Here is a 26,921-nt window from a genome sequence, read left to right as displayed (position 1 = left end):
ATTCCTAGGAATTTATACACTTCTGTCTGACTTTAACCACACAAAAGAAACCTAGAACTGAGACCAGAACATAAAACTATCTTGACTGAATCTCATCTGGTTTGGCAGGTACCAGAACCATTTAATTTCCTTAGCTCACAAAGTGTTTCAACTACTGAGCTGTTACAGTCTTATAGGCATGAATCCTAGATACTGTGATTAGCAGGGAACTTAATGTTTTGATGAGTTATAGTCAGTTGCACTGGTTTTTAATTGCTAGGGATCTCAACAGAAAATCCTGTAGTAGGCTTGGACACATCTGCATGCATGCTTGCTTGTGCAGGCTTTGCACGCAGTAGATGTTTAAGAGCACAAAATCACACAGAAGATCAGTATAGCTTCTTCATGAACAATTATAAGAATATTTATGCACTCCTTTTACTGCTCAGCCCAAGTTGCCACGTACCTGTCTCTGAAAGCCTGGGCATAGCCCATGAAATCCTCTCTCATGGCTACTGCACAGAACATTTTCATATACTTCGAAATCACAAGCTAGAGGGACGAGGGATACCCTTTGTTGCTGTACGGAAAATACAAAGTCTGGACACAGATGTAACATTTCAAAACATGCAACTTTTAATTCACAATATAACAAAAAAACAAATAAGGGTAATAAAGGTATGTCAGAATTAAAAAAAATGCAAGGGTTGCTTACATTATAAATAAAACCGTCCTTTTGACCATGATAGACAAGGGTTTATGCCTAAACACATCCATACATGCACCTCTCCCAGGGACAGTTTTCCCTATTTCTCTCCTGTACTGCTATTCTTTATTTGATACAGCAGGTTGCTCATGGACTGTGGTCTGTATGACCCTAGGGAGGTCTGACAGGAGCTGTGCAGTCCTGATACTCTCAGTGCTGCTTCTGATCTTCTCCACTGGGGTCCTCTCTGCAGCATTGCTTTGCTTTATCCCTGGTCCTTTCTAGGGCATGTTTCTAGGTGGACACTTCATTGTTTCTATGCATTTTTTGGCTGTTTCTTGGTGATGTCTTCCCATTTTAGTCTAAACAGTCAACTCTGTATCATTCAATCACACTGTTTAGCAAGCTCTGTTTAGCAAGCGAGAGCAAGAGCACAAGGACTTCTCCGCTTCCATCCTCAGGAATATTCTGTCTTTGCTTTTGCACCAATCTGGACATCACAACCCACAGGAAGTATACAATAATATGCAAGTGTCCAAATGTTTCTAGGTTTAGGCAGCACTTGGCAAGGGCTTTTCAGGAAGTCAGTCAATCCTAAATCTTGCACTGCCTGTCTATCTGCAGGTCATCTAGCCCTTAAGGTTTTTTATAATACCGATGACTTTAGAAATTCTTACCAGACCTCATTTGCTGTAACTTACAGATACATAATAAAATAGTCCAGAGTAGTTTAGTTTGAATAAACATGACAGGTTAAATGTACCAACTTGTTAGAAACCTCTGATGAATTGCTAAAGGTATAGACTGCATCTTGTAAGTCCTAGTGTACTCCCATGCTGCTGAATGACGCTGCTTCTGTTCGTTTCAGTGAATGCAAAGATGTATATTTTAATTTTATTTTAATATTCATGATAGTATACTTAATATTTATTGAAGTTTGTGGAGAGCTACAAAAATGTGATGTAATTCTTTTTTTGCTGTACATAATGAGTCTATTTGGATGGATGTGGAGAACAAGTCTTTATACCTGAGTATGACCTGAAATTATTCTTGCTGTCAAGCCAGGATCTCACTCAATGGAGGAATATAAAACTAGTAGGTTTAGAAAAGGCATAGGACTAACAGGCAACTTCCTGCTTTCATCCCAGGGAAAACAGAGCATTTATGTAGGAATGGGTTGCATAAGAGTTCTGACAGAACATACGCTTAAGTTGTATGAGGACTTTTTGTAAGCTTCAGGAGAAGATAATCAAGCAACCCCAAATGAGTTGTTCTTGTTTAAAGAGCATTGAATTTAATATGAGAAAGGTACAAGAATATCTGAATATTTCTCAGACTGTTTAAGTTCTAGGTCATGTGCTACACCAAAACCTCTCCAAGTCTGACAATGCAAAGTTGAAATAACAAGCCGGTTTCTCTTTTACTGCAAATAATTTTGAAATGCTTCAAGGCAACTCTTTGCTAGTCATTAGCTTAAATATGTAAAGAAAATCTCATTAACAATATAATATTTATTTTTATTCCAGAGAAGAATTTCAATTTGTATTTGGTTATCATAACAGGAACAAATTCAGTGAGTATAATTGTCCTTCTCTACTACTAAAATTTATCCTTAGAGCTGTATTAGGAAGAAGAAAGAAAATCCATTTGCAATATAATTTTCAGATGTACTTCTTTCCTTTACTTTTCTTCTTTAGCCTTTTCATCACCAACAAAAAAGCTTTTGTTGAGTAGATGATTTAACCCCTTTCTCTTGCTGACATACTGGGCTGGCATGAATCTTTCAGCTATGCCAAAAAAAGTGCTGGTTTTCTGCTTGGCTCCCATAACTGATTCCTTTTCTGAGAAGTTCTTTCTTTCAATTCACCAGGCCTTGAGTATACAAGTCAAAACTTCTCTTATTAATGGCATAGACAGTCGGACTGAGTGCAAACTCAGCAAGTTTGCAGATGACACCTAGCTGAGTGACACAACTGATATGCTAGAGGGAAGGGATGCCATCCAAAGGGACCTTGACAGGCTTGAGGAGTGGACACTCGTGAACATCATGCAGTTCAACAAGGCCAAGTGCAAGGTCTTGCACCTGGGTCAGGTCAATCACCAATATCAATAAAATCTGGGGGATTAATGTATTGAGAGGAGGACTTGGGGATACTGGTAGATGAAAAATTGGACATGAGCTAACAATGTGCACTTGCAGCCCAGAAAGCCAATTGTATCTGAGCTGCATAAAATGAAGCGTGGCCAGCAGGTCGTGGGATGTAATTCCTCCCCCTCTACTCCACTCTTGTGAGACCCTACCTGGAGTACTGCATCCAGTTCTGGAGTCCAGTTCTGGGTACAAGAAAGACATGTACCTGTTAGAGTTGGTCCAGGGGAGGGCCAGGAAAATGACCAGAGGGCTGGAACACCTCTCCGATGGAGAAAGTCTGAAAGAATTGGCGTTGTTCAGCCTGGAGAAGAGAAGGCTCCCTGGAGATGTTATTGTGGCCTTTCGATATGTAAAGAGGGCTTGTAAGAAAGATGGAGAGAGACATTTTACTAAGGCCTATAGTGACAGGACAAGGGACAATGGCTTTAAGCTGAAAAAGGGCAGATTTAGATTTGCTATAAGGAAGAAATCTTTTACTATGAGGGTGGTGAGGCACTGGAAAGGATGCCCAGAGAAGTTGTGGATGCCCCCTCCCTGGAAATGTCCAAGGCCAGGTTGGATGAGGTTTTGAGCAATCTGGTCTAGTGAAAGGTAACCCTACCCATGGCAGGGGGTTAGAACTAGGTGATCTTTAAGGTGCCTCCCAACCCAAACCATTCTATGGTTTTATGATTCTATGATTCTTAGCTCAGTATCATTTAATATAAATTGTTGCATATTTGAGTTCTTAATTTCTAGTAGATCAAGTGTGCAGTTAAGTTAATAGTTACTGAACTGAAGTTGTTACTGCAGACTAAAATTACTTTAATTTTAATCTGAACTGCATTACAACTTGCCAAAGTAGGAGTAGGGAAATACAGAAGTTGGAATAAATGTGTGATGTCAAGCATATTTTACACATAAATCTACTATAATGAAATTAAGACTTATAGTTCTGTCATTAGTTTTACATAATAGTGCTGAAATTAGGTCATGCTTCCATTGCTCTTATTCATGTTATTCAGACTTCTAATCTAGAAAAATCTTGACATTTCATGAAAAAACTACCCTCTCCCGTCACTGCATTCAATAAAACTTCTGACTTTCAGCTTTATGCTCAGACCAATAATTGCTTCCCAGATCCTTTGGTTTGGACAGAAGTCAGCGGAGAGATGGAAGAACAGACTATAATCAATAACGTGTCTCTCTACAGGTTCTTAAACAAAATCAACATACTAACATGCTGAACCACACTGAATGAAATACAAACTACAGTTCTATGCTACAAACTGGGAGCCCTAAAAGAATATAGCTGCTCTGATCCAAAGATTCAAGGATAGTGTTATCACTGTAGCTGTGATTAAGAAATAAAATAATGTAAAATGATCCTTTGCTCACTCAATATGCTTAGGCTGTGCTTTTCTGAAGTATTAAGTAGAGTTCTGTGTTTGTTTTTTATATATGTTTTATGTAAATTTACACTAAATAATCGTATACTATAGCAGCAGAATGAGATTTCTTTTCCTAAGATAGTAGTAGGAAAGATGCAGTAAGAACAAATGCTACCCAATGTGAATATGTTTTCAAAATACCTGTCACCACTAATTGGCAATTCCACTGCTTGCTCAGGGAAAAATTTATGAGCATCTCAACCTGTTGATTAAGTAATCTTCTGGGGGTCTTGGTTTAGATGGGTAGAGGAACTGATGTGGAGGGGGATGGGAATGAATGGTCTGCCACACAGCCTCCCAAATTAAACTCAGTCCTGATTACCATCAAGAATAATAATGCACATATATTTTCTAACACTTATTCAAGGTACATGCTCTTATTTAGGTATAGATCTTGCTGCTCAGGACCTGTTTGCACTACTCAGTATCAGACTTGATAAAGTTATTCTAAAATGACAACTAAAAAAAAAAAAGAAAAAATGCTGCAAAATTCAGAATATGCAACTTAATTTTATTGATCAGAACAGATTTAAAAGTTGTTCCACCTGGTGTTCCTGAAAATCAAGTGTTTGGTTAAATTTGGTAGGCTCATCTTCATGGTTTTTCCAGTTATTAGTGTCTTCAGATTCTATGGAAGTGGCACAGGATGAATGTAAACTGTTATGGCTGTGTGTGATGGCAAAAAGACATTTCCTATGCCACAACATCTTTAAGCAGTGTAAAAGAAAGTGTTGTAATTGTTCACTTTAAAGCAATGCCTCCTTGACTAGTCAATGTAAAATATATTTCTCCCATTAAGTGATGATAGCATTTGCCCTGCCTCTGGCAAGTGAACAAGAACTGGGCTGAAGCAATTGTGGACTTTGTGCACTTGGGCTGCTGAATTCATTTATCTGAGAGGTGGCAAGTCCTCAGATCAACAGTGACACTTGCTTCAAAGATTATCACTTGTCAGCTTCAGAAAGGGTCCAGAGAGGGTGAGAAAAAAAGGAAAACACTGAGGAATTTGAGGAGCTGAACTGTATTGCTTTGTACAACAGCAACCTCTGACATCAAGTCCTTTCAGGTTCTTGTTCTAGGCTGCCTCCTTTTTGAGGCTAATTATAAGATACAGTTCAGTTTATTATGAAGAGTAAACTGGAAGAAAACACACAAATTCATGTCAAAGTGTTTCTTACCTCTCTGTGTATATGAATCAAAGAGTTCCCTGTAGCATACTGTCAGTTTTGTTCTGTGAGATTTAGCTGCAGCCTGAAGAAAATCAAAGATTGGAGTAAGTTCAGATATTGGAGGAGGGAAGGGAAAGTGCTGGAGGAAGCAGCGGAAAAACCACAGAATCACAGAATGGTTGAAGTTGGAAGGGACCTCTCGAGATCATCTGGGCCAACCCCCCTGCTCAAGCAGGGGCAGCTAAAGCAGGTTGTGTCCAGCTGCATTTTTAATATCTCAAGGGATGGAGTCTATACCACTTCTCTGGGAAACCCGTGCCTGTCTTTCACCACCCTCACAGTATAAGTGTTTTCTTGTGTTCAGATGTAATTTCCTGTATTTCAGTTTGTGCCCATTGCCTCTTGTCCTGCTACTGGACACCACCGAGAAGAGTCTGGCTCCTTCATCTTCATTCCCTCAAAAGCAGGTATTTGTATACATTGATAAGATCCCCTCTGAGCCTCCTCTTCTCCAGGCTAAAGAGTCCCAGCTCCCTCAGCCTCTTCTCATGTGACAGATGCTCCAATCCCTCAATCATCTTCGTGTCTCTTTGTTGGGCTCACTCCAGTAAGTTCCTATCTTTCCTGTACTAGAGAAACCAGCCCAGCCCAGCCCTGGACACAATACTCCAGATGTGGCCTTATCAGTGCCGAATAGTGGAAAAGGATCATCTCACTTGAGCTGCTGGCAATACTCTTCCTAATGCAGACCAGGGTGCTGTTAGCTTTCTTTGCCTCAAGGACACATAGCTGGCTCATGTTTAACTTGCTGTCCACTGGGATCCCAAGCTCCTTCTTTGCAGAGCTGCTTTGCAGTCTTAGTTTAGGTGCTAGATTACTTCTGCAACATCTCTTCAGTAATTTTTAAGTTTTTAGGGTTTTACTCCTTACAGAGAAATTGAAAGTGCGTAACTGTCTGGACACTTAAGTTCTCGAATTGAAGAGACTGTAGGCAAGTAGAAAATACTAGTATTTCTTCTTATTCAGCTATGTGACAATAGTTACCGATAACATTTCAATCACTCATACTACGCTAACTGAAACAATGTGAATGGACCATACAAAGACTCCTTCCAGAACTGGAGAAAGTGGACTTTTGGTGCCACAAACTGCCTCAGTTAGGTGGGGTGTATTATCTTAAATAAGAGTTACAGTTCTTGTGCCTCTTATGCTCAAGAGCAATAGATTACCCGGACTTCAACATACAGGATTTGCATTTCCACATTTTTAAAAAGAACGTGCACCAGTAAGGCAAAATTTTGGGGGAAAATGCAGCTAAAATCTGCGAGTGGAGGAGGAAGAAGAAGAGGGAAGAGAAGGTGTCAGAATGTGTTGCTGAGCGGTCCCTGTGAAAAGGTAGAACTGTGCACAGCACTGGATGGTGCAAGGACATGTGAGCAATTGCCCCTAGAAACCTTTGAGTAAGTCCATTGTTTCAAATTTCTAAATTTAAGAATGACTGGGGGGAAAAAAAAAAAAAAAAATTTTCCAAGTATATAGGGAAGCAGTCATCTCAAAAGCAATACTCACTCAAGTGTGTCTAGACAACTATTAAACCAGTTCTTTTCTTCTTGGGGGAGAGAGAAAGTTATTCTAAATTGACTGGTAGGTTATTTTGGTGAAATTTTGTACAGAAATATTTTAAAGTATTACATGGCATGACAATGACAATTTCCATGCTTTAATATGAATTTTACATAGAATTAATAGATGCTTGTAAAGGTGGGAATTTCAAGGTCCCAACTTTTCTTTTGTTCTGCTGAGTAAGAAAAATGGACGGGAAGTTATCTAATATTGCAGATTACAAGACCTTTTGCAAATTATGTGAAACTCTATAATCCCTTTAGGTTTTTTCTCACAGAAGACGATGAATTATGTCTTTCTCTCCTCAACAGATTAAGATCAAAATGAAAACAATATGCAGCCTTAAACCACCTGTATCTATTCTGATTTAGGCATGGAGATTTTACTAGCAGAGTTGTTTTTCACTATTTTGGTTTGTTTTTTTCTTTAAGTTGTATTTGCAGTCTAAGGAAGGAAAAAACTTTCATCATCAAAGACTGGGATCAAAACCATAAAGCAAGAAAGTTCTATAAAATAGTTTTGTTAGCTGCACAGCATACTTCAGTAAAGTTGTCTGGTTTTGCACTAGTAACTTTAAGAAACAGTGTGATAGTGTAGATGGAGTAGGTTTTTCAAGGTCAGGAGAGTTCTCTATTTTTACCACCTACATAACTATGTAGGTGACCTATGTTCTATGACATTTGTTACCTACTAATCATGCCACGCTCATGATTCCTGATTACTAGTTAGAGGAGGACTTAAATCTCAACTGAAAGTTCCAATGCAGTAGGAAATCAAACAATGGAATCTTTAACTGATTAATTTCTTCATGTTAACAAATACATTTTCTTGGATGAATAAATTAATAAATAATTAGTGATCTGATTTCATTAAAGTTTCAGAATTAATTCCACATGGACAGAAACTAAAGCAAAAAAATAAACTTTTCATTACTGAGTTAGCCTTTTGAATACCCAGATTGTAGATATTCAGACATGAACTATGTGGTGGCAAGTCTTTTATATCTGTGCTGGCTCCGGCTGCAATGGAGTTAATCCGCATGGTGCCAAGTTTTGGATCTGTGACTAAAACAATGCTGGTAAGGCACCAATGTTTTCAATATTGCTGAACGGTACTTGTTGCTATACTAGTGGGAGACATAATTAGGTGGTTATAGTAGGTATCATTAAAGGATTATCGTTCATAAGAACTCTTTATAATAGAATGATGAAACATCCATTTTGAATAGTAACAAAGGTAAAATAAAAAAAGCAACATATTGTCATTAAAGAAGATGAAAAGTTTTTATTTGGGGGATCTCCCTCAATTATCCACCTCCCACCCAAGGAAACTGAGATGATATTGACATTGAGAAGGATGAAGTCTAGAGAGGAGAAAACCTGATTCAGCAGACGTTGAAGAGACATCGATAAGGAAAGTTTCAGAGGGATCCCACCAGGACTCAAAAGCTAAACTTCTCTTTGCAAAGCCTAAGATCCATACTGTGAAAAGGCTCTGAACTTGTCATGCAGTACCTACAGAAAGAAAGTACTCCATTCTTAATGTAGGTTTTCTTGTTTCAATGAGATAAAACTTGCATTTACCTATTACCAATCTCATATGTTCAAATGTTGATTTGTGCATACATTAACAGTACAAATATACATACTTCTGAGGAATCGGAACCAGAGAAGTTTTCCTTTTCATTGGTCACAGAGCTTCTCACTCCATACTCAGGTGTGGGACATCTCAAGCAAGATGTGTGTAGCATCATTTCATTTTTCTCAGCAGCCCTGTTGAGCTTGAGCATATAGCTGAAAATAATAGCTTTCTGTTGATACTTCATCTCTGTTTCAGCTTTTGTATATTGAAGAGACCTTTCACAGTGTGTAACATGAAGAATTGAATTCCATTTCAGGTACATGCATGCAAAACTTCACTGTCTTGGAGAGAGAAGTTTTCTTGATATTTTTTCATCTAGTCTGTTGTGGGCTGGCTGTTGTTATCTAACCTAAAATGGGAAGGGCTTGAAAACTGCTTGAAGGGGCTATGGAAACAATAACAACTTCAGGAGCCTGTGGCAAGAGTTACAGAATTTACATCTGTAAGTGTGATAGAAAGATAAGAATTAAGTTTGTCCTATAGTTATAATTGTTGTGTAACAGCCAGCACATTTAGTCTTCAGTTTCCTGGGTGGTCCATGAATTACCCTGCTATTCTTGAGATAGACAAGACAATGGGCTCATTTGACATAATGGACTGACTTCAAAAAAGAGGACTGACTGAACTCCTAACTGGCTTCACAGAAAAGCATTTAGTAATTGTTGCAGGAGCTCCCCAGGCTGAAATTTCAGACAATCACAGAGGTTACTCAGGAAGTTCCTGATAGGCCCCAACCAAATAATAGGCATTATTTATATGCTTCAATTTGTTGATCAATATCCTGGGTCGACAATCTGACCATCCCAGCAGATTCCTGCTGCAGAATTGACCAGGTAGTGCATAGATAAGACTCTTGTAAGTAGTCAGTACAGACTGTTCCTGCAGATGCAGGAATAATCATATAAGGACATGTCTTTAGTACATACTTAAGAGATGGTTTATATACAATTTAAGGGGAATAGATGTAACAGCAATGGACCATGCATGTGCTGGAACGGTCCCAAACGACCATGGGCCACCTGGAAATTAGAATTCAGAAGAATGGCAGTTTCAGGGAGTCTTGTCTGATCCACCTGAAAATGTTGTTGCCAGGACCCTTGCAAAGAAGATATCTGGTTGCCATCTGGACAGTGACTGATCATCTTGTTTGAGAGATATCATAGCCCATGCAAGCACTACCCTAGGCAAAGATCATAATATACTAGGATTTGTTTTCTTGCATTCTTTGGTGGTTTTGTGTTTTGTTGGGTTTTCTAACAGACTCTGTGTCTTCGCAACAAGTTGTTAGTCCCTGTAAGCCACCTAAGGCAACTATGACAGCAGGTTCAGTGGGAGCTGTTATCTTCATAGGAAGATTACCTTGAAGAATCATCTTTATCATCTCCATTTCAAGATGGAGTCAATTTTTGACCTGGGGGATTACAGCGAGCACCCGTTGCTGGGCAGTATCTGGCATGTTTCACTTGCTTATAGCTGAGGCATGCACTGCAACCATGTTGAGGTTTTTTTCCTTTTTCATTAGTCTCGTTGATAGCATTGTGCATTCTGTATTGCATATAGAATATATACGTTACACTGGTAAATGTGGGATCATCTCCTGAGCTTTCCTTTCCATTTCTAATAATGATATGAGTTTTCAGTTTGGTACTTCATGGCACTTGAACCTGATGCTTGAGCATGTCTCCACCAGTTTAGTAATGTGTTCTTTTGTACCTCTTATTCTGCACATGTCTGGAACTGTTTATCCCATCTGGTAGCGTGACAAGATGCAGAGAGAAATATCCTCTCTGGACACCTCTACACATTGAGGATCTTGCCTCAGAACAGAGGCAGAACAGAGATGTCATCTTTACGATAGGAACAGTCACCTGCCTCATTACATGACTGCTGAATTCTAGACCTGCCTCTTTCAAACCAGTCTCCTTCCATCCATCTGACTTTCCTGAGCTGCAGATGGGTGCACTGTTTGCTGTGTTCTGCTGTGAGGGAACATAAGGCAGCTGTATTTACTCCTCCCTCTGGAGATACTTTCACAATTTTTTTGGTTGTCCTTTCTTTCTTTTAGACAAGGATCTTCATCACAACGTGGCCTTCCTTGCAATGACATTCTTACATAGTACTTTTGACAAGATGAGGAAAAATTTAGCATGATAAGAGATGAAAACAGTGTCATTATGGTAAAGTCTCTAATTAGTCCTTTATTATATCAATAATATCTACCCTCTCTGGAAACATTTTCCTGTTAGTTCATAAGCGATAGTTATCAGCAGTTCATCTACTTTTCCAATTCTCCCATATGTGACCAGAACAGTGTAGAGTTACTAAACCGTAAGTATAGGGTCAGCATTGTGTCCATAGGATGCTTCAGAAATGCAGTTAATTCAATATAGGCTCACTTTGCTTAAAGACTAATAGAAAATACTGCTATTTCTTCCCCTATAGTATTTGTGTTCCACTTCATGGAATGCATGCTGGACAGTTTTCTTAATCAGAGTTATCCTCCTGAAGAGGTGTTTCTGAGCAGCGCAAAGGAGATTGGTAGGTCTAGCTGACTGCGTAATGAGTCATGTTTGTCTGAATGTTTTCCATTGTATCATCTGTATCTCCAGTAGTGAGTTGTCAGCCCAAATTTAACATTTTCAGATTTTCTGTTTAGCACTGAACCTATCTGTCATCCCACTAAAAATCTGTGGAAGCTGTGGGGTGAAACAGACACTGAGCTTCAGAATCTCTGTAGTTCTGCTGACATGTTTATCCTCTCAAATCTAGAACTTCAGTGGAACCTAAAACTGTCCTGGGTTCCCATAACTCCTTCCCTCAGAAAAGTGGAAGACAGTGGGGGGTTTTCCAGTCTCATAGAAGAATAGTAGAAAGCTTCAAGGTGTTAAGGGGATATGCATGCAAATACACACACATAGATATACATGAATATGCATATATGTTTATATTTAATAAATTGTAACTATATAATAGGTAAGTATATAACTATAAATATAGGTCAAGAAGATAATAATATATAATATGTATAAAAAATATATAACTTCAGACATTCTGACATTTTGACTGCTGGTTTAAACTACCTTTCTTTTCCTGCTTACCAGTTAATGAAGAGACATTTTTGACCAGTAATATTTTATAATGTTGCAAAAAAGTGTTTATCAAACTAATCTTTTTCAATAAAGGGCTTTTTTTTTTTTCTGTGTATAAGCCCCTTAAAAAAAGAAAAAAAAAATTAAATTCTGCACCTTTTCCCTTTTATCTTTTCCTGACCAGTGAATAATGTGATGAGAATAAGTCAAAATCTGGAGCACTTTTGCCTATGCAGCTTACTTTTTTCCCCTGATTTTTCCTTTTGTCTACTGCATAATTTAACATCATCTCTTCAATATGAGAAAAGTTATGGAAGTTAATATTTTGAGCATGAAAAGCACAGGAAAAAAGCTGAGAAGTTAGTGCCAGCATAGCTGTCAGTAGCTGTATTGTCTAAAAATCTGAGAATTTAAAGTTATCTTGAAATTTAAAATAAAACTTGAGAATAGACTTTACCTATCTTATATCCTGAAACCTGGAAATAGTGCCGTTTTCTGGCTCTACTTTTAGCCCTTATATTTGGATCAAAGCAACTTTGGACACTTTTTTTGCCTCCAGACATTTTCTGTGCCATTTGCATTACAAAAAAGGTGTGGTTCTTTTCCTTCACTAAAATTGCTGAATAAGCAGCTGCTTCAGAGATACTGCATAAGCATCACTACAGACACATAGGTTATAGACAGCCTTAAATTTTTAATCGCAAAGTCTCATATTTTATAGCTTGAAAACTAAAACTGTATTCAAAATATGCCATACTGCTGGAAGTCTGTTAGAAAACACTGAATATCAGTTGTTTCCAGCAATTTTCTTAGAAGGCTGTTTGTTTCCCTTTTGAAATAAAAAAGCTGTGTCATTGACTGAAAAACTAAAAAGAAAAATAAGCTATTTCTAACAAACATAACTATTTCATGTCAGTGGTTGACAATGGTAATAGCCTAAGGAGTACTTTCCAGCCTGCTTCATTTAATGTGGTCTAAAAATACCATCTTAAAAAAAGTACAACCTTTTAAAACTTAACAAATTTTCAGAACACTTTTTCTCTCTATTCCATATCCAACTTTAACGGCAAGTTCAATATGGGGAAACATCATGATATAAAACAGAGGGAAGTTGATTTCAAAAGAAAAGACCCCATAAAATAACAGAAATTAGTAAAGACACAACTTACTTAAAATGAAAAAATGTGCTTTTAGGGTTGCTAGGTACAGGCAAAAGTTCTGCTTTTCTGTCCTTTTTCTGACTTACTGTAATTAGATTCTCAATACAATACTCAGGTCATAAATATATTGAAAAGGATATGGTGACATTTAGTACATCTTGGGTAAAATTTATTTGATTTTAAAATTACTTCAGAGTCACAGTTTAGAATAAGTTAATTTCCACTTTGTGAAGTTCTCTTGTATTTCAGTTTAACAGAAATTTGGTTTTCCTTGCACAATAGGCATACTTTTCCTTTCAGACTGCAAGGTAAAAACACCTTGGCCTCCTAGCACAAGGTGAAAAATTGACCCCAGTTCATCTCTATGCTGCCTATGAACAAGAAGGCATCCGTCTTATTTCCTCAGTTATCTCTTTTCTAAGCTAAATGGTTATAGTCTATTTTGTTGTTCTTAAAGCAGAAACCATTTCATATACTTGATATTTCTCATAGACCTTTTCCTAATTTCTATGAGTTCTACTGTATCTACTATATCTCTGTTTTCCAAGAAAGCCAACGGCATCCTGGTTTGTATCAGAATAGTGTGGCCAGCAGGACTAGGGAAGTGATTGTCCCCCTGTACTCAGCACTAGTGAGGGTACACTAGTTTTGGCCCCTCACTGCAAGAAAGACATTGAGATGCTGGAGCGTATCCAAAGAAGGGCAACAAAGCTGGTGAGGGGTCTGGAGCACAAGTCTTATGAGGAGTGGTTGAGAGAGCTGGGGTTGTTTAGCCTGGAGAAGAGGAGGCTGAGGGGAGACCTTATCGCGCTCTACAACTTCCTGAAAGGAGGTTGCAGAGAGGTGGGTGTTGGTCTTTTCTCCCAAGTGACAAGTGATGGGGCAAGAGGAAATGGATGCAAGTTGCACCAGGATAGGTTTAGATTGGATGTTAGGAAAAACTTCTTCACTGAAAGGGTTGTCAGACTTTGGAACAGGCTGCCCAGGGAGGTGGTGAAGTCACCACTCTTGGAGGTTTTTAAAAGATGTGTAGATGAGGTGCTTAGGGACATGGTAGAGTGGTGGACTTAGCAGTGTTAGGTTTACAGGTGGGCTTGATGATATTAAAGGTTTTTCCAACCTAAACGATTCTATGATTCTATGGTACTAGTTCTACTCCATCTTTTCTGTGATATTAATCTGAACGTGCACAAAATCCAGACACTAGCATTGCATGGGCTCATGCAATAGCAGAATGAAAATTTCTTTTGTTCTACATAGCTTTCCTGTTAATTCCTGGGTTTTGTTGGCTGTGTTGGGATTTTTTTACAAATGAACAACAGGCCACATAACCTCAAGTCTGTTTGAGTTGTTATATTAAGCTAACAATCCATCTGTGGCACATATGTTAAAGTTTATCTGCTGTTCTACTGCCCTGTCACTGAGTAAAATTAGTATACCCCAATAGCTGGGGGTACAAATACTAATTGCTTCTATTAGCTTTATCATTATCAGCATTTGGAAAAAGCCTTTACATTTTAGCTTCAATTTCAGTGACGTAAGTGATTACTGTTTACATTCCTTTACCAGAACTGACTTAGCTCTTAATTAATGAGAAGAGTGTGATACACCTAAAAGTTATAACAGACTTATATGTCTTAAGGAAGACAGTATATAGTTAGTGCAGCCAATGCATTTGATGTCTTCTTGCTTCATTCATTATCTTTTCTATGAGTTGAGGCAACAGCCACACAGAAAATTTTGATATATTCTTGTTTAAATCACAGAATCACAGAATCACTAAGATCACTTATCACTCCTCATAAGATTTGTGCTCCAGACCCCTCACCAGCTTTGTCGCCCTTCTCTGGACACACTCCAGCACCTCAATGCCTTTCTTGTAATGAGGGGCCCAAAACTGAACACAGGAGTCGAGGTGCGGCCTCACCAGCACCGAGTACAGGGGCACGATCACCTCCATACACCTGCTGGCCACACTATTTCTGACACAGGCCAGGATGTCGTTGGCCTTCTTGGCCACCTGGGCACACTGCTGGCTCATCTTCAGTTGGCTGTCGATGAACACCCCCAGGTCCTTTTCCGCTGGGCAGCTTTCCAGCCACTCGTCCCCAAGCCTGTAGCGTTGCCTGGGGTTGTTGTGACCCAAGTGCAGGACCTGGCACTTGGCCCTGTTAAACCTCATACAATTGGCCTGGGCCCATCAGTCCAGCCTGTCCAGATTCCTCTGCAGAGCCTTCCGACCCTCGAGCAGATCAACACTCCCGCCCAACTTGGTGTCATCTGCAAACTTGCTGAGGGTGGACTCAATCCCCTCATCCAGATCATTGATAAATATATTGAACAAGGCTGGCCCCAAAACTGAGCCCTGGGGGACTCCGCTTGTGACCGGCCGCCAACTGGATTTCGCTCCATTCACCACGACTCTCTGGGCTTGGTCATCCAGCCAGTTTTTACCCAGCGAAGAGTGCACCTGTCCGAGCCGCAATTCGCCAGCTTCTCCAGGAGAATACTGTGGGAGACAGTGTCGAAGGCTTTGCTGAAGTCCAGGTAGACAACATGGACAGCCTTTCCCCCATCCCCTAGGCGGGTCACCTGGTCATAGAAGGAGATCAGGTTGGTCAAGCAGGACCTGCCTTTTATGAACCCGTGCTGGCTGGGCCTGATCCCTTGGTTGTCCTGCACGTGCCCTGTGAGCGCCCTCAAAATGAACCACTCCATAATCTTCCCTGGCACCGAGGTCAGGATGACAGGCCTGTAGTTCCCCGGAAATGTTCATATAAGGCATATTTATAATAGCTGAATTACAAATTAAGACTGCAAAGGAAGCTTCATCAGTCAAAAAAACCCTAAGTTACTAAGTTTTGAATTAAGTGCTTCTCAATCTTCTTTTTATTGTAAGAAAATTTGTGTTCTCTCTCCCATCTCTACTTCTTGTCCTGAAATTTCAAGTCAATGAAATTGGCTGCCCAGATTTATCTTTCAGTAATATCAGTGAGTCAGTCACACATTTACTAACAAAACAGTTTTTCAACATAATGCTAAGTTTGAATGAATATTTTTGCATACAGGCAGGAAAAGAAGGAAATTCTGTCTCTGAAGGAATCCATTCGTAGTTGAAAATGTAATGCTTGAGAATTGTAATTCCTGTAATTGAACCAAAGCCAGAAACATTTTGGAAAATATGCCATTCTGTGTTTGCACATCTTATCTTCCTTATTGCCTATTTCCACCCCTTTTTATTGCCTGTGTCCATCCTAGAAATTTTCTTCTTCTGCATTGACATAGTGATAGTATGGCCATCATTGTGTTTATCCGTTTAGTTTGGATTACCCACACATCTAAACATACAAAACTGTGTGAGCTCTTAATTTAAAAGGTCAGGAGAGTGAGTACGTGAATATATCTGAATAAATCTACTATTCAGAACATGCAATGAATTCTTTTATTCTGGTAGCAAAGTCTGTATTTCAGAGAACCAGCTTTCTGGCTAGTGTTTCCAGCCTTTACCTTTTAGAAGTAATTAGTCTTGAATAAGGATAATTTACTACTAAAATTACTAAGAGTGGCAAAATCCGACCTTGTGTAATTATGACTTCTGTCCTATTTATTCATACTGAATGCAATTCTTTACTTAACTTTATACAAATCAGTAACACCCTTTCTGCTTACAGTATGTATGCTGAAGAGTAAATACGATATGATCTGGACTAAACGTCTAGTTTAATGATGCATCCATCAATTATTTGGGTGGTACAAACCTGGTTTCTAATGTATCTCAAAAAGCACACTTGTGTGTGTTGGAAAGCCCTGAGAAGTTTGGGTTCTTTTTAGCAGTTTTGCAAACATGACTTCTGGGTGTTTGTATGTTTGGGTTTTTTGTTTGTTTTAGTATAGTGAAGAAGTTAACATTGTGCTTCAGAATGAACAAAAGGTATTTTTAAAAACATATTGGAATCAGCCTTAAAAAAATGGGCTTTTTAAAAGTACCTTAAGTACATATAGTTTTTGACATTCCCAGTAGTAAAGACAGGAGAAAGAAAATTGTGCAGAATCCTGTTCTTTGACTGGTAAACAGTGATGTTCTGATTTACTGACCTTATTCTTTATCTCAGCTGGAGAGATAATGGAGTGACTGAAATATATATATTATCAATGTCAACCACTCTTTCCTGTTGTAGGAGTAACTGTTTGTCAAGTATTACTTGACAAAGTGATAGCGTCTGTCTCCTCCCCTACACATTAATACAGCAGTGGCTGATAAACCATGTATATTGCCCCTCCATCCAAGACGGAGTCTAACTGAACAGTACTGTAGTGTAACAAAAGCATCCTCAAAAAAGATTGAGGTTTTACTAACTTCTAAAAAGAGTTACAGGGTTCATATTTCCTAGCATCTGGAGTAGCCAATGAGTATTTTTTAAATACATATCCTGTCAGATTTGTCTCTCTCTTGTTGTACATGCACACAATATCTATCTCTCTCACACACATGCAGAAAAGCCTTTGAACAGAACTGAGTTGCTGTATTTGAAGTTCAGAAACTTGTTATTTTGGATCCAGTGTTGCCATGCTGAATTACTATACAAACACAAGAAATACTTGAGTGGGGTTTTTTTTCCCCTCCCTGGAAAGTCTAAAATGGTGTTAGGGAGCTATTGGTTTCTTTGTAACCTGGTTTTAATTCTCATGGAGATTGTACTTGTATGCTTTCTCTCTCCACCACCCTTCCCCCTACTTCCCTCTTCTTTCCATGCACACTGTTCTAAATAAATATGACTATTCTGAAAGTGTTCTAGAAAAGTGTACTAGCAGTTCAGTTGGATGTTACTGGTTACTGATGAAATGGAGAAATCTGTGGATTAAAAGATGAGGTATTTTTCTACTGTGCTATATATAGATATATTCCAGAATTGATCTGTGGTGTTAAGCTTGCCCAACTTAAAAAAAAAAAAACACAACAAAACGAAACAAAAAAAAAAACCCTTAAATTAAACAGCTTGGATTTACTCCCATCTTTCTATGTTTGAAATTTCATATAGACTAGCACAATAGAAATGTTCTCTGGTGATAGACAGATTTGTCATAAACACTGCAAAACAATAGGTTCTGAGGGATAGATTCTTGGAAGAAAAACAAAGTTTGCATTGGTTCAATGAACATTTTTTCTTCTACTTAAAATGTAACTTTTTTTTTTTTTGGCCGCCTATAATAAAGTCCAAGGAAAAGAAGAGCTGAAGTGACAGAATTGTTAATAGAGATGCTCCAATCCCAACTCAGTAAGATGCATTTATATCAGAATAGGACTTCACAGCTCAGATCCCCCATCTGGTTACCTAGAGAGAGCGAGCTTCAGTCTCATTGTAGGTACTGGGCAGTTTTTCTTCACAGAAATCTTCAGGATGGCACGAGCTTTTTCTAGAATGAATTATCTCTGTTGGACCAAACCCTTCTTTTCAGACAATGACTCAGTTTTTGACTGGTGACTTTAAACTCTTTGAGAATATAACATGATTTTTTTTCAAATATTGGTGTCTAAAGTTAAAAAACTAAATCTAGGCTGAGAACATAGAAGATGCAGATAGATACATCAGAAATTGTATTCCAGCAAAACCCACTGAAGTGTGCGGGAACCATTCCATGCTCCTGAAAAATGTTACATTTATTTTGGTGTGTAGTTCTGGCTTTCTTTGTTGAAGTTATCAATACTTCCAGGTTTCAAACATAACAGTGTACACTCTGATTGCCCCTGAAAATCAGTCTACAATTTACTGGGATGACTTTATTTCGCACCTGGAAAAAAACATAGTATACTTCCCAATTAGGGCTTTTGTGGGTGTTCTTCAAAACATTCTCACTGCAGCCACAGTTTTGCTCAACACAGAACAAAAAAATAATAGGTGAAACACCTCTATGGATACCCAAAGTTAGAGAAATAAGTCTGGGCAAGATTACTCAATATTTGTTTCATTAATACTTCATTTCTTTGCCATTGTTATAATTCCCACAAGCACATCCCAAGCATTGAAAAGAGGCATTTAACTGCTTTAATCTAGAGAAGAAAAATGAATTGATGATTTCAGCATCATCACTTCAACCACTGCTATTTATGCATAACTTCATGACCTAACACGTAAGCAGTTTACACTAAGGACATATAAATAGTTACATAGTGTACATAGTGTACATTTGTATTCTAAAATTATATTTTCAAAGTAAAGAGAACTTCCATAGAGAATAATCTCAATTATTATTTTAAAAGAGCCCCAAAAGGTAACAATGTACACCAAGAATCTCAAATCTTCCTCATACTTTTAAGCACATAATTGCAATAAAGCAAAATACTTCTGAGAATAATTTGCTTTATGAGCATTGTAGGATGGAATGTTATGCAGAGTTAAGTTCACATAGGCCTTTTTACCAATTATCAGAAAGAAACCTGGTGAAGGGTGTTAGGTTATGTGATAAAAAGCTTGTTTCCATACACACAAAGGAGCAGAGAGGAATAGTGGCTGGTGGGGAACCCAAATAATTCCCCCCTCCCAGGCCCATCACAGGAGCCATCACCCCATCAAAGGCGCATATCCAGACACACAAAGGAGCACAGAGGTGCAATGGCAGTTGGAGGAAATCCATGAACCCAGTCAGAGCAATGGGCATGCTGTCCTGGCTTCTCCCAGGGCTATCCCAGGAGGGACATCAGTCCTGTAGCCTGGCATGACAACACGACAACCATCGTGATGAGTCAATTGGAGAGGCTGTCGTGACTAAAAAAAAAATTCAATTGCCTGCCTCATTTCTAGAATTGGTAAGACAGTTACCTTTTTCTTTATTGAAAAATTATTTTACTGTTCTAAGCTATATTTTTTCTTACCTTCTTTTGGATTTTCAGTCCTACTGCAACCAATTTTTGACCTGAAAAATAATAGGTGCTGTAGAAAGGGTTTTCAAAGTTTCCGATATGAACTGGAAGGGAAATAAGTTTTGACATTTATTTGAAAACATTTTTTTTATCTTCCAGAGGAAAGAAAATCCTACTGTCCCTTAGAGTTTGGGCTTATGTAAACTTTTCATCTTGCTTTAATTTTCTATTGCATTTCATTGGATATAAAGAAAGTGTATTCTTAGCACATAGTATAGTTTCTTCTTACAGTTGTGCTTCATTATTTTATTTTATTTATTTTTTTAAAAAAATTCAAATGTTATCTCATTCCGGTAAGATTTAATGTTTTATTTGTATGGAAGAGGAATTTCTTTGGAGAATAATCTACGAAAAGTCTGACTAGTACTTTTAAAGACAAAAGCATGTTTTTCTATACAAATAAAGTGCTTGGAAAGATACTTTCCCAGTTTCCCAGATATCTTTTCTGGCCTTATTATTAACCCTATATATTATTTAATCATTAGTAATGGAAATTATGAGTGACACACTGGCAAATCGCCTTCTTCACTCCGTTATAGGTTTTCCAGACCTCAGTTCTCTTTTTTCTCAGCTCTTAGATTTTTCCAGAAAATATAAACATCTAAACAAAATAACTAATTTTCCAGGAAATGTCTGAACAGTCTGATTCACTAATTTCAAGTTTCTCAGATAATTTTTCAGAAAATGTGTTATTGAGGAAAGATGGTTTTATTGTTTTCCATCTCAAAGAAATAAGAAACTGTTAAAGTGGGTGGGAGGAGGATTATAGTGACTGGACTCCTGAATAGCTACTACAATGGAACATGATAGTAAACCTGATGCTGGCTAAATGCATGAAGACCTGCACTTTGGCCAACAGATATACTCTTTACACAAAAATATAGTAACAAAGTTGAGAAAATGGAAAAATGAACAGACCTGCCAAGTAAGACGTAGAGTTAGAAGTAATAAGGTAGACATTTATTCAGCACAAAATGACCTGATGCCATGTGGTAGATATGCAATATAAATATCCAGATTAGGATGCAAGCATCATTTAATAAGTAGATTACTGTTTAAAAAGGAATAATAAAATATGTAAGCATTCTGTTATTCTAGTGTTAGAGACCTTGTAGTGTTATGCCTTGCCACTGAAATACCTCCATTAACACTTTGTTGTAATGCACATATTAGGATTATGCCATGTAGGCAATAAACCTGTCTGAGTCTTTGCCACTGAATTTACCAAGCTAGTAACACTGGTCAAACTTAATCTGACTCTCTTAAAAGGAAACTTGGAACTTATAATGGGAAATAGTTCTTTCCTCCCTTGCCCCTTTCTTCCTTGAAAACTTTGAAATAACATTTGTAAGACAGACTTCCTATTAAAAACCTGAATCTTTGAGCAGATGCTGTGGTGGGTTGACCCTGGGTGGATGCCAGGTGCCCACCAAAGCTGCTCTATCACTCCCCTTCTTCAGCTGGACAGGGGAGAGAAAATATAACAAAAAGCTCATGGATCAAGATAAGAACAGGGAGATCACTCGCCATTACCATCACGGGCAAAACAGACTTGACTTGGGGAAATTAGTTTAATTCATTACCAATCAAAATCAGAGTGGGATAATGAGAAATAAACCCAAATCTTGAAAACACCTTCCCCCCACCCCTAGCTTCTTCCCGGGCTCAACTTCACTCCTGATTTTTCCCTACCTCCTCCCCCTGAGCAGCACAGGGGTATGGGGAATGGGGGTTGCGGTCAGTTCATCACACATTGTTTCTGCCACTCCTTCCTCTTCACATTCTTCCCCTGCTGCAGCGTGGGGTCTCTCCCATGGGAGACAGCTCTCCACAAACTTCTCCAATGTGAGTCCTTACTACAGGCTGCAGTTCTTCATGAACTGCTCCAGCATGGGTCCTTTCCACGGGGTGCAGTCCTTCAGGAACAGACTGCTCCAGCATGGGTCCCCTGCGGGGTCACAAGTCCTGCCAGCAAACCTGCTCCAGTGTGGGCTCCTCTCTTTTCACGGGTCCATAGGTCCTGCCAGGAGCCTGCTCCAGTGTGGGCTTCCCACAGGGTCACAGCCTCCTTCAGGCATCCACCTGCTCCAGCGTGGGGTCCTCCATGGGCTGCAGGTGGATATCTGCTCCACCGTGGACCTCCCTGGGCTGCCAGGGGACAGCCTGCCTCACCATGGTCTTCACTACGGGCTGCAGGGGAATCTCTGCTCCGCTGCCTGAAGCACCTCTTCCCCCTCCTTCTTCACTGACCTTGGTGTCTGCAGAGTTGGTTCTCTCATGTATTCTCACTCCTCTCTTCTCCATCTGCTGTTGCACACTTGTTTTTCCCCATTCTTAAATATGTTACCACAGAGGTGCTACCACGGTCACTGATGTGCTCTGCCTTGGCCAGTGGCAGGTCCGTCTTGGAGCCAGCTGGCATTGGCTCTATCGGACATAGGAGAAGCTTCTAGCAGCTTCTCACAGAAGCCACCCCTGTAGTCCCCCTGCTACCAAAACCTTGCCACGCAAACCCAATACAGATGCTAACCTGAATTTTATTGGATTTGGTTTTGGTGAGGAATAGAGGAATACTCATACTTTTGACTCTATATTTTATAATGTAATCTCAAATCTTTAGATATAACCTATGAGTTTGTTCTGGTGAATGCTTAACATCTTTCTTAAGGAATGCTACAAAATTGTTCCTTTGTCTGATAAAGGCATTTTCCTCATATTTGATTTATGTTTTTACTACATAGTATGGAATATAAGTCAACGCATGTTATACAGTTGGAGGTTGTATTTTTCAAATGTAACTGTGCATCACTTAACTGATGCAAAGTGTTAGAGCTAAGTGTTCCTGCTTCCAGTACCAGTACTATTCTGAAGTGTTTTTATCTCCTAAATGTTTGTAAGGTATTATAACATTTATGTCTTACACGACTACGTTATATAATTTTCTGTGGTACCATCACTTCAGAATTGCAGATTTCCTCACCACAGGATAAATCAAAGGTATTTTTAAATTACAGACATACAGACAAAATAGTGTAGAAAACTAAGGCAAAAAGTGTCAGTTCCTGAAGGTAAGTCCCTGAATAGACAAATTAGTTTTGAAGTTTACAATATGAAATAAAAAATTGTCATTAAATACTCTGTCACTGACTTGACAACTTCATGGAAAATAAACATAACAAAGAAGCACATGATATGAGCTACTTTGTGAGAAAATAAAATAGTTGCATTTCTAAGTGAGTCTCTCGAACGTCAAAAGTGTCTCTTTAGTGCAATGAAGTACTGCATTTTGTTTAGTATTTCTCAGATGAGTATGCCTATTTGGTCTTTGACATAAATTGATAGGGATGACACTCTTCTGACAGACTTGAAGTGCAACTTCTTGGTGGTTTTTCATTTAATGGAGAGTATTGCACAGCTGTGGTAGATTACAATAATAGGTTTTTGTTATTTTTAGCTTAAATTGGTAAGGTTATTGTCCAACTCCATCATTTGTACTTTAAAACTATATTCTGTAATATTCAGTAAGTTTGCAGATGACACCAAGCTGTGCGGGTGTGTTGATCTGCTTGAGGGTAGGAAGGCTCTGCATAGGGATCTGGACAGGCTGGATCGATGGGATGAGGCCAATTGTATGAGGTTCAACAAGGCCAAGTGCCGAGTCCTGTACTTGGGTCACAATAACCCCATGCAACGCTACAAGCTTGGGAAAGAGTGGCTGGAAAGCTGCCTGGTGGAAAAGGACCTGGGGGTGTTGGTCGACATCCGGCTGAATATGAGCCAGCAGTGTGCCCAAGTGGCCAAGAAGGCCAACAGCATCCTGGCCTGTATCAGAAACAGTGTGGCCAGCAGGAGTAGGGAGGTAATCGTGCCCCTGTACTCGGTGCTGGTGAGGCCGCACCTCAAATACTATGTTCAGTTTTGGGCCCCTCCCTACAAGAAGGACATTGAGGTCCTGGAGCATGTCCAGAGAAGGAGTCACCATCCCTGGAGGTTTTTAAAAGATGTGTGAATGAGGCGCTCAGGGACATGGTTTAGTGGTGGACTTAGCAGGGTTAGGTTTACGGTTGGACTTGATGATCTTAAAGGTTTTTCCAACCTAAATGATTCTATGATTCTATGTGTGATAGGACTAACGAAAGAGACAAAGTGGAACATATAAACTGGAAGAATTTACTGAAGTAGTTTACAGCAGACGATATACTGGACTGCTTTAGTGTAACTCATGTATTTGCTGGAGTTAACCAATGGGAACTTAAAAGTCCACTTTTGGTGGATGTAGGGACGAATATCCATAGATGACATGTGAGAATATAGACTACAGGTATGTTGACAACAGCACCTGTAATTCTAAGTATTAGTATCACTTTCAATAGCCGTTTTCTCAGTTAAGACAAAAGGAAACAATTTTGCAAGCCAGTTTTCTTTGAGGGACAAAATCCAGCAGCCCAATGGAGGTGAGGCTGCTGAAGCTCCATTTTCCAATCTGCAACATCATTTGTAAGACAGCCATTAGCATTGCGATCAAAAGTTTTAAGGTCTCTTAGATCTTCTGGGTCCAGACTGTAGCCCACAGCTCTGCATTTATGTGTGGATAAAAGGAGTAAATTCAGCATGTCTTGCATAATATTTCTGCACTTTTGGAAACTCAGATTCTCTCCTTACTGGCAGTTAGTATCCAAAAAGGTTACTAATGATCAATAAGAAGAGAACCTGAGCTTCTTCTTAATGCTTCTATGCTGATGAGCCAGTGGTGGAAAGAAATAGAGAAGGAGGGTGTTTAGCCATATGTTAATGTCCCCTGCTCTGGTGGGTTTATAAAAAAAAAAATAATTAAGTTTTTGTTTGTTTCTTTTTAAATTAAGCAAAATACAGGATCAAATAATCTTTTTGCTACTATAACAAGTTCAGTCTTGGTTTATTGAAAAGTTCTTCTTTCTCTGCTTCAGACTGCAGCGCAATAAAGGAGTGCATAAACAAACAGCTCATTTCCTCTTGAGTAGTACTTCAAAGCTTCTGCATTCTTTTCTCTACTTAAGGTAAACATGGAACTGTCACAATGTTTTTTCAGTCAATTATTGGTACCTTTGTTTCACCCATTTACCTTTTAACTTGCCATATGACTAAAATATCAGGTTTATCATGTTCCTGCCCAATCTGTTTTCGTTCTTTTGTCCTCTTTTAAGTGTACTAGTATGTCTCCTACCTTATTTTTGTCCATGTCCACTCCCAAAACTCTTACCAAACTCACTTCATATAGTCCCTTGGAAATTTCAGAATCCAGGCACTTAGTTGGAAACATAAAAGCAGTAGGATTGTTAGTTTATTATAATTTGCTCAAGCAGGTCTGAATTAATCTAATAACAGCATTATTCTTCACCTGCTCGGCCAGCTAAAGAATTCTGTCATTAAGATTTTATATTATACCACAAGAAACAGGAGTATATTTCATTTACTTCTCCCCTTCTCCCAGAGAAATTGCAGTTTCTCCCCAATGCTTCAAACCTAAATATTTCTTCTACTGCTATCTCACATGAAATTGTAGGCTTTACCCTATTAAAATAAATGGGACTACTTAAAATGGTATTGCAATCACCAGGGTCTACCAGTGCTACAGTAATACAATGACATGTAACAGTGCTCTTTGTTTTCAGATGGCTTAATAAATAGTTCAGTTCTATTGGAAATCTGGTTGGGATTCTCAGTGCTCTGGTTTAATTTTTTGTAGGTATTGTAAACCATCTTTATTCTAAATCAATAGGAAAAGTGGGGAGAGGATTTTTTTTCTGTCTTTGAGCTGCCAGCTGATGTGCCTTCACCAAAACTTATTTTACAGTATTATAAAAAGGAGTGGGACTTGACATAAGGAAGTCATCTCAGCACTTCTAAGTTGATGATGGTGTATGAGTTGGTGTTTTTTTAGCAAGAGGTTTCTGGAAGATTTTTCATATCTGTGAGAGGGAATGGGAGTGAAAAGAGTGATATGTAACCTCAGTGGTAACAGTAGAATTGAAGTTAATACCATCTTTCAAAATCACTGTATATTTAGTTAAAAAACAGGACAGCTGCAGATCACTCAGGTGACATTGTTGCTTGGTAACATTATAACTACAGAAATACCAACCTGAAATGTCTTTTGACCTGAAATTCCTTGCAACAATGAATTGATAACTCAGAAGACTTAAAATTCATCCAGTGAATTAAAAGCCATTTTACACACTTTAAAAAAAATGTGTAAGTATATTAGAACATTAGAACATTAGAACATTAGAAGTTAAAAATTTCCAAATCACATATATTTTTATTGAATCAGTTTTGGTTTAAGATGCCTAAATTATCTGAAGGTGGATATCTTTTGTTTTGTTTTGGTCTCTTTTTCTGTTCAGATGATGAATTGACTTGTTTAACATGTACTATGAAACTCCACTGTACATTAATACACACTATGTAACTCCACACTGTACTTTGGAGGGAAATTAGAAATATTTAATAGGGAAGACATGTAGAGGTGATGAACTTCTTTTAAACATTTGTGTGTTTAAAGTAATGAAAAACGTTAAGACTTTGTATTGCCTCTGTCTTTCAGAATGTAAAATTGCAGCTCTGACATATTAACTTGTGGATAACTTTGACTCCACGTGCAAACTCCAGTTCAGAAATGATAGTCTTGCAAGCAGTCATCACATATTTCCAGTTCTACTTTCTGAATCAAAAAAGCCTTCTGATAGTTATCAGTTAAATTATACATAACATCTCCTCAAATAAAGAGCTTCCTTTTTTTAACCAATTTTATTTCCAAGGCCAAGCAAAATATTCATTTTCCTATATTGAGACAAATAGGCTGCTCTTTTGTGTCATTTAAACCAGATTGTGAACTTAAATATGGCAAAGTAAACAAATCTGAAGAAAAAAATATCTATTTCTCCAACATTTCTAAACACTGTGCTAAATCACTTATCACAGACCAAGCCAATGCAGATCACAATGAGATGCACACTGTAATGAATGGCTTTTCTATTCCTGGCACTTTTCTTATTGAGTGGTTTTGCTCAGGAG

Source organism: Gavia stellata, chromosome 3 (assembly GCF_030936135.1).
Source record: "Gavia stellata isolate bGavSte3 chromosome 3, bGavSte3.hap2, whole genome shotgun sequence".
Taxonomy (NCBI): Eukaryota; Metazoa; Chordata; class Aves; order Gaviiformes; family Gaviidae; genus Gavia; species Gavia stellata.
The sequence above is the reverse complement of the archived record's forward strand: the minus strand, read 5'-3'. Positions refer to the sequence as shown.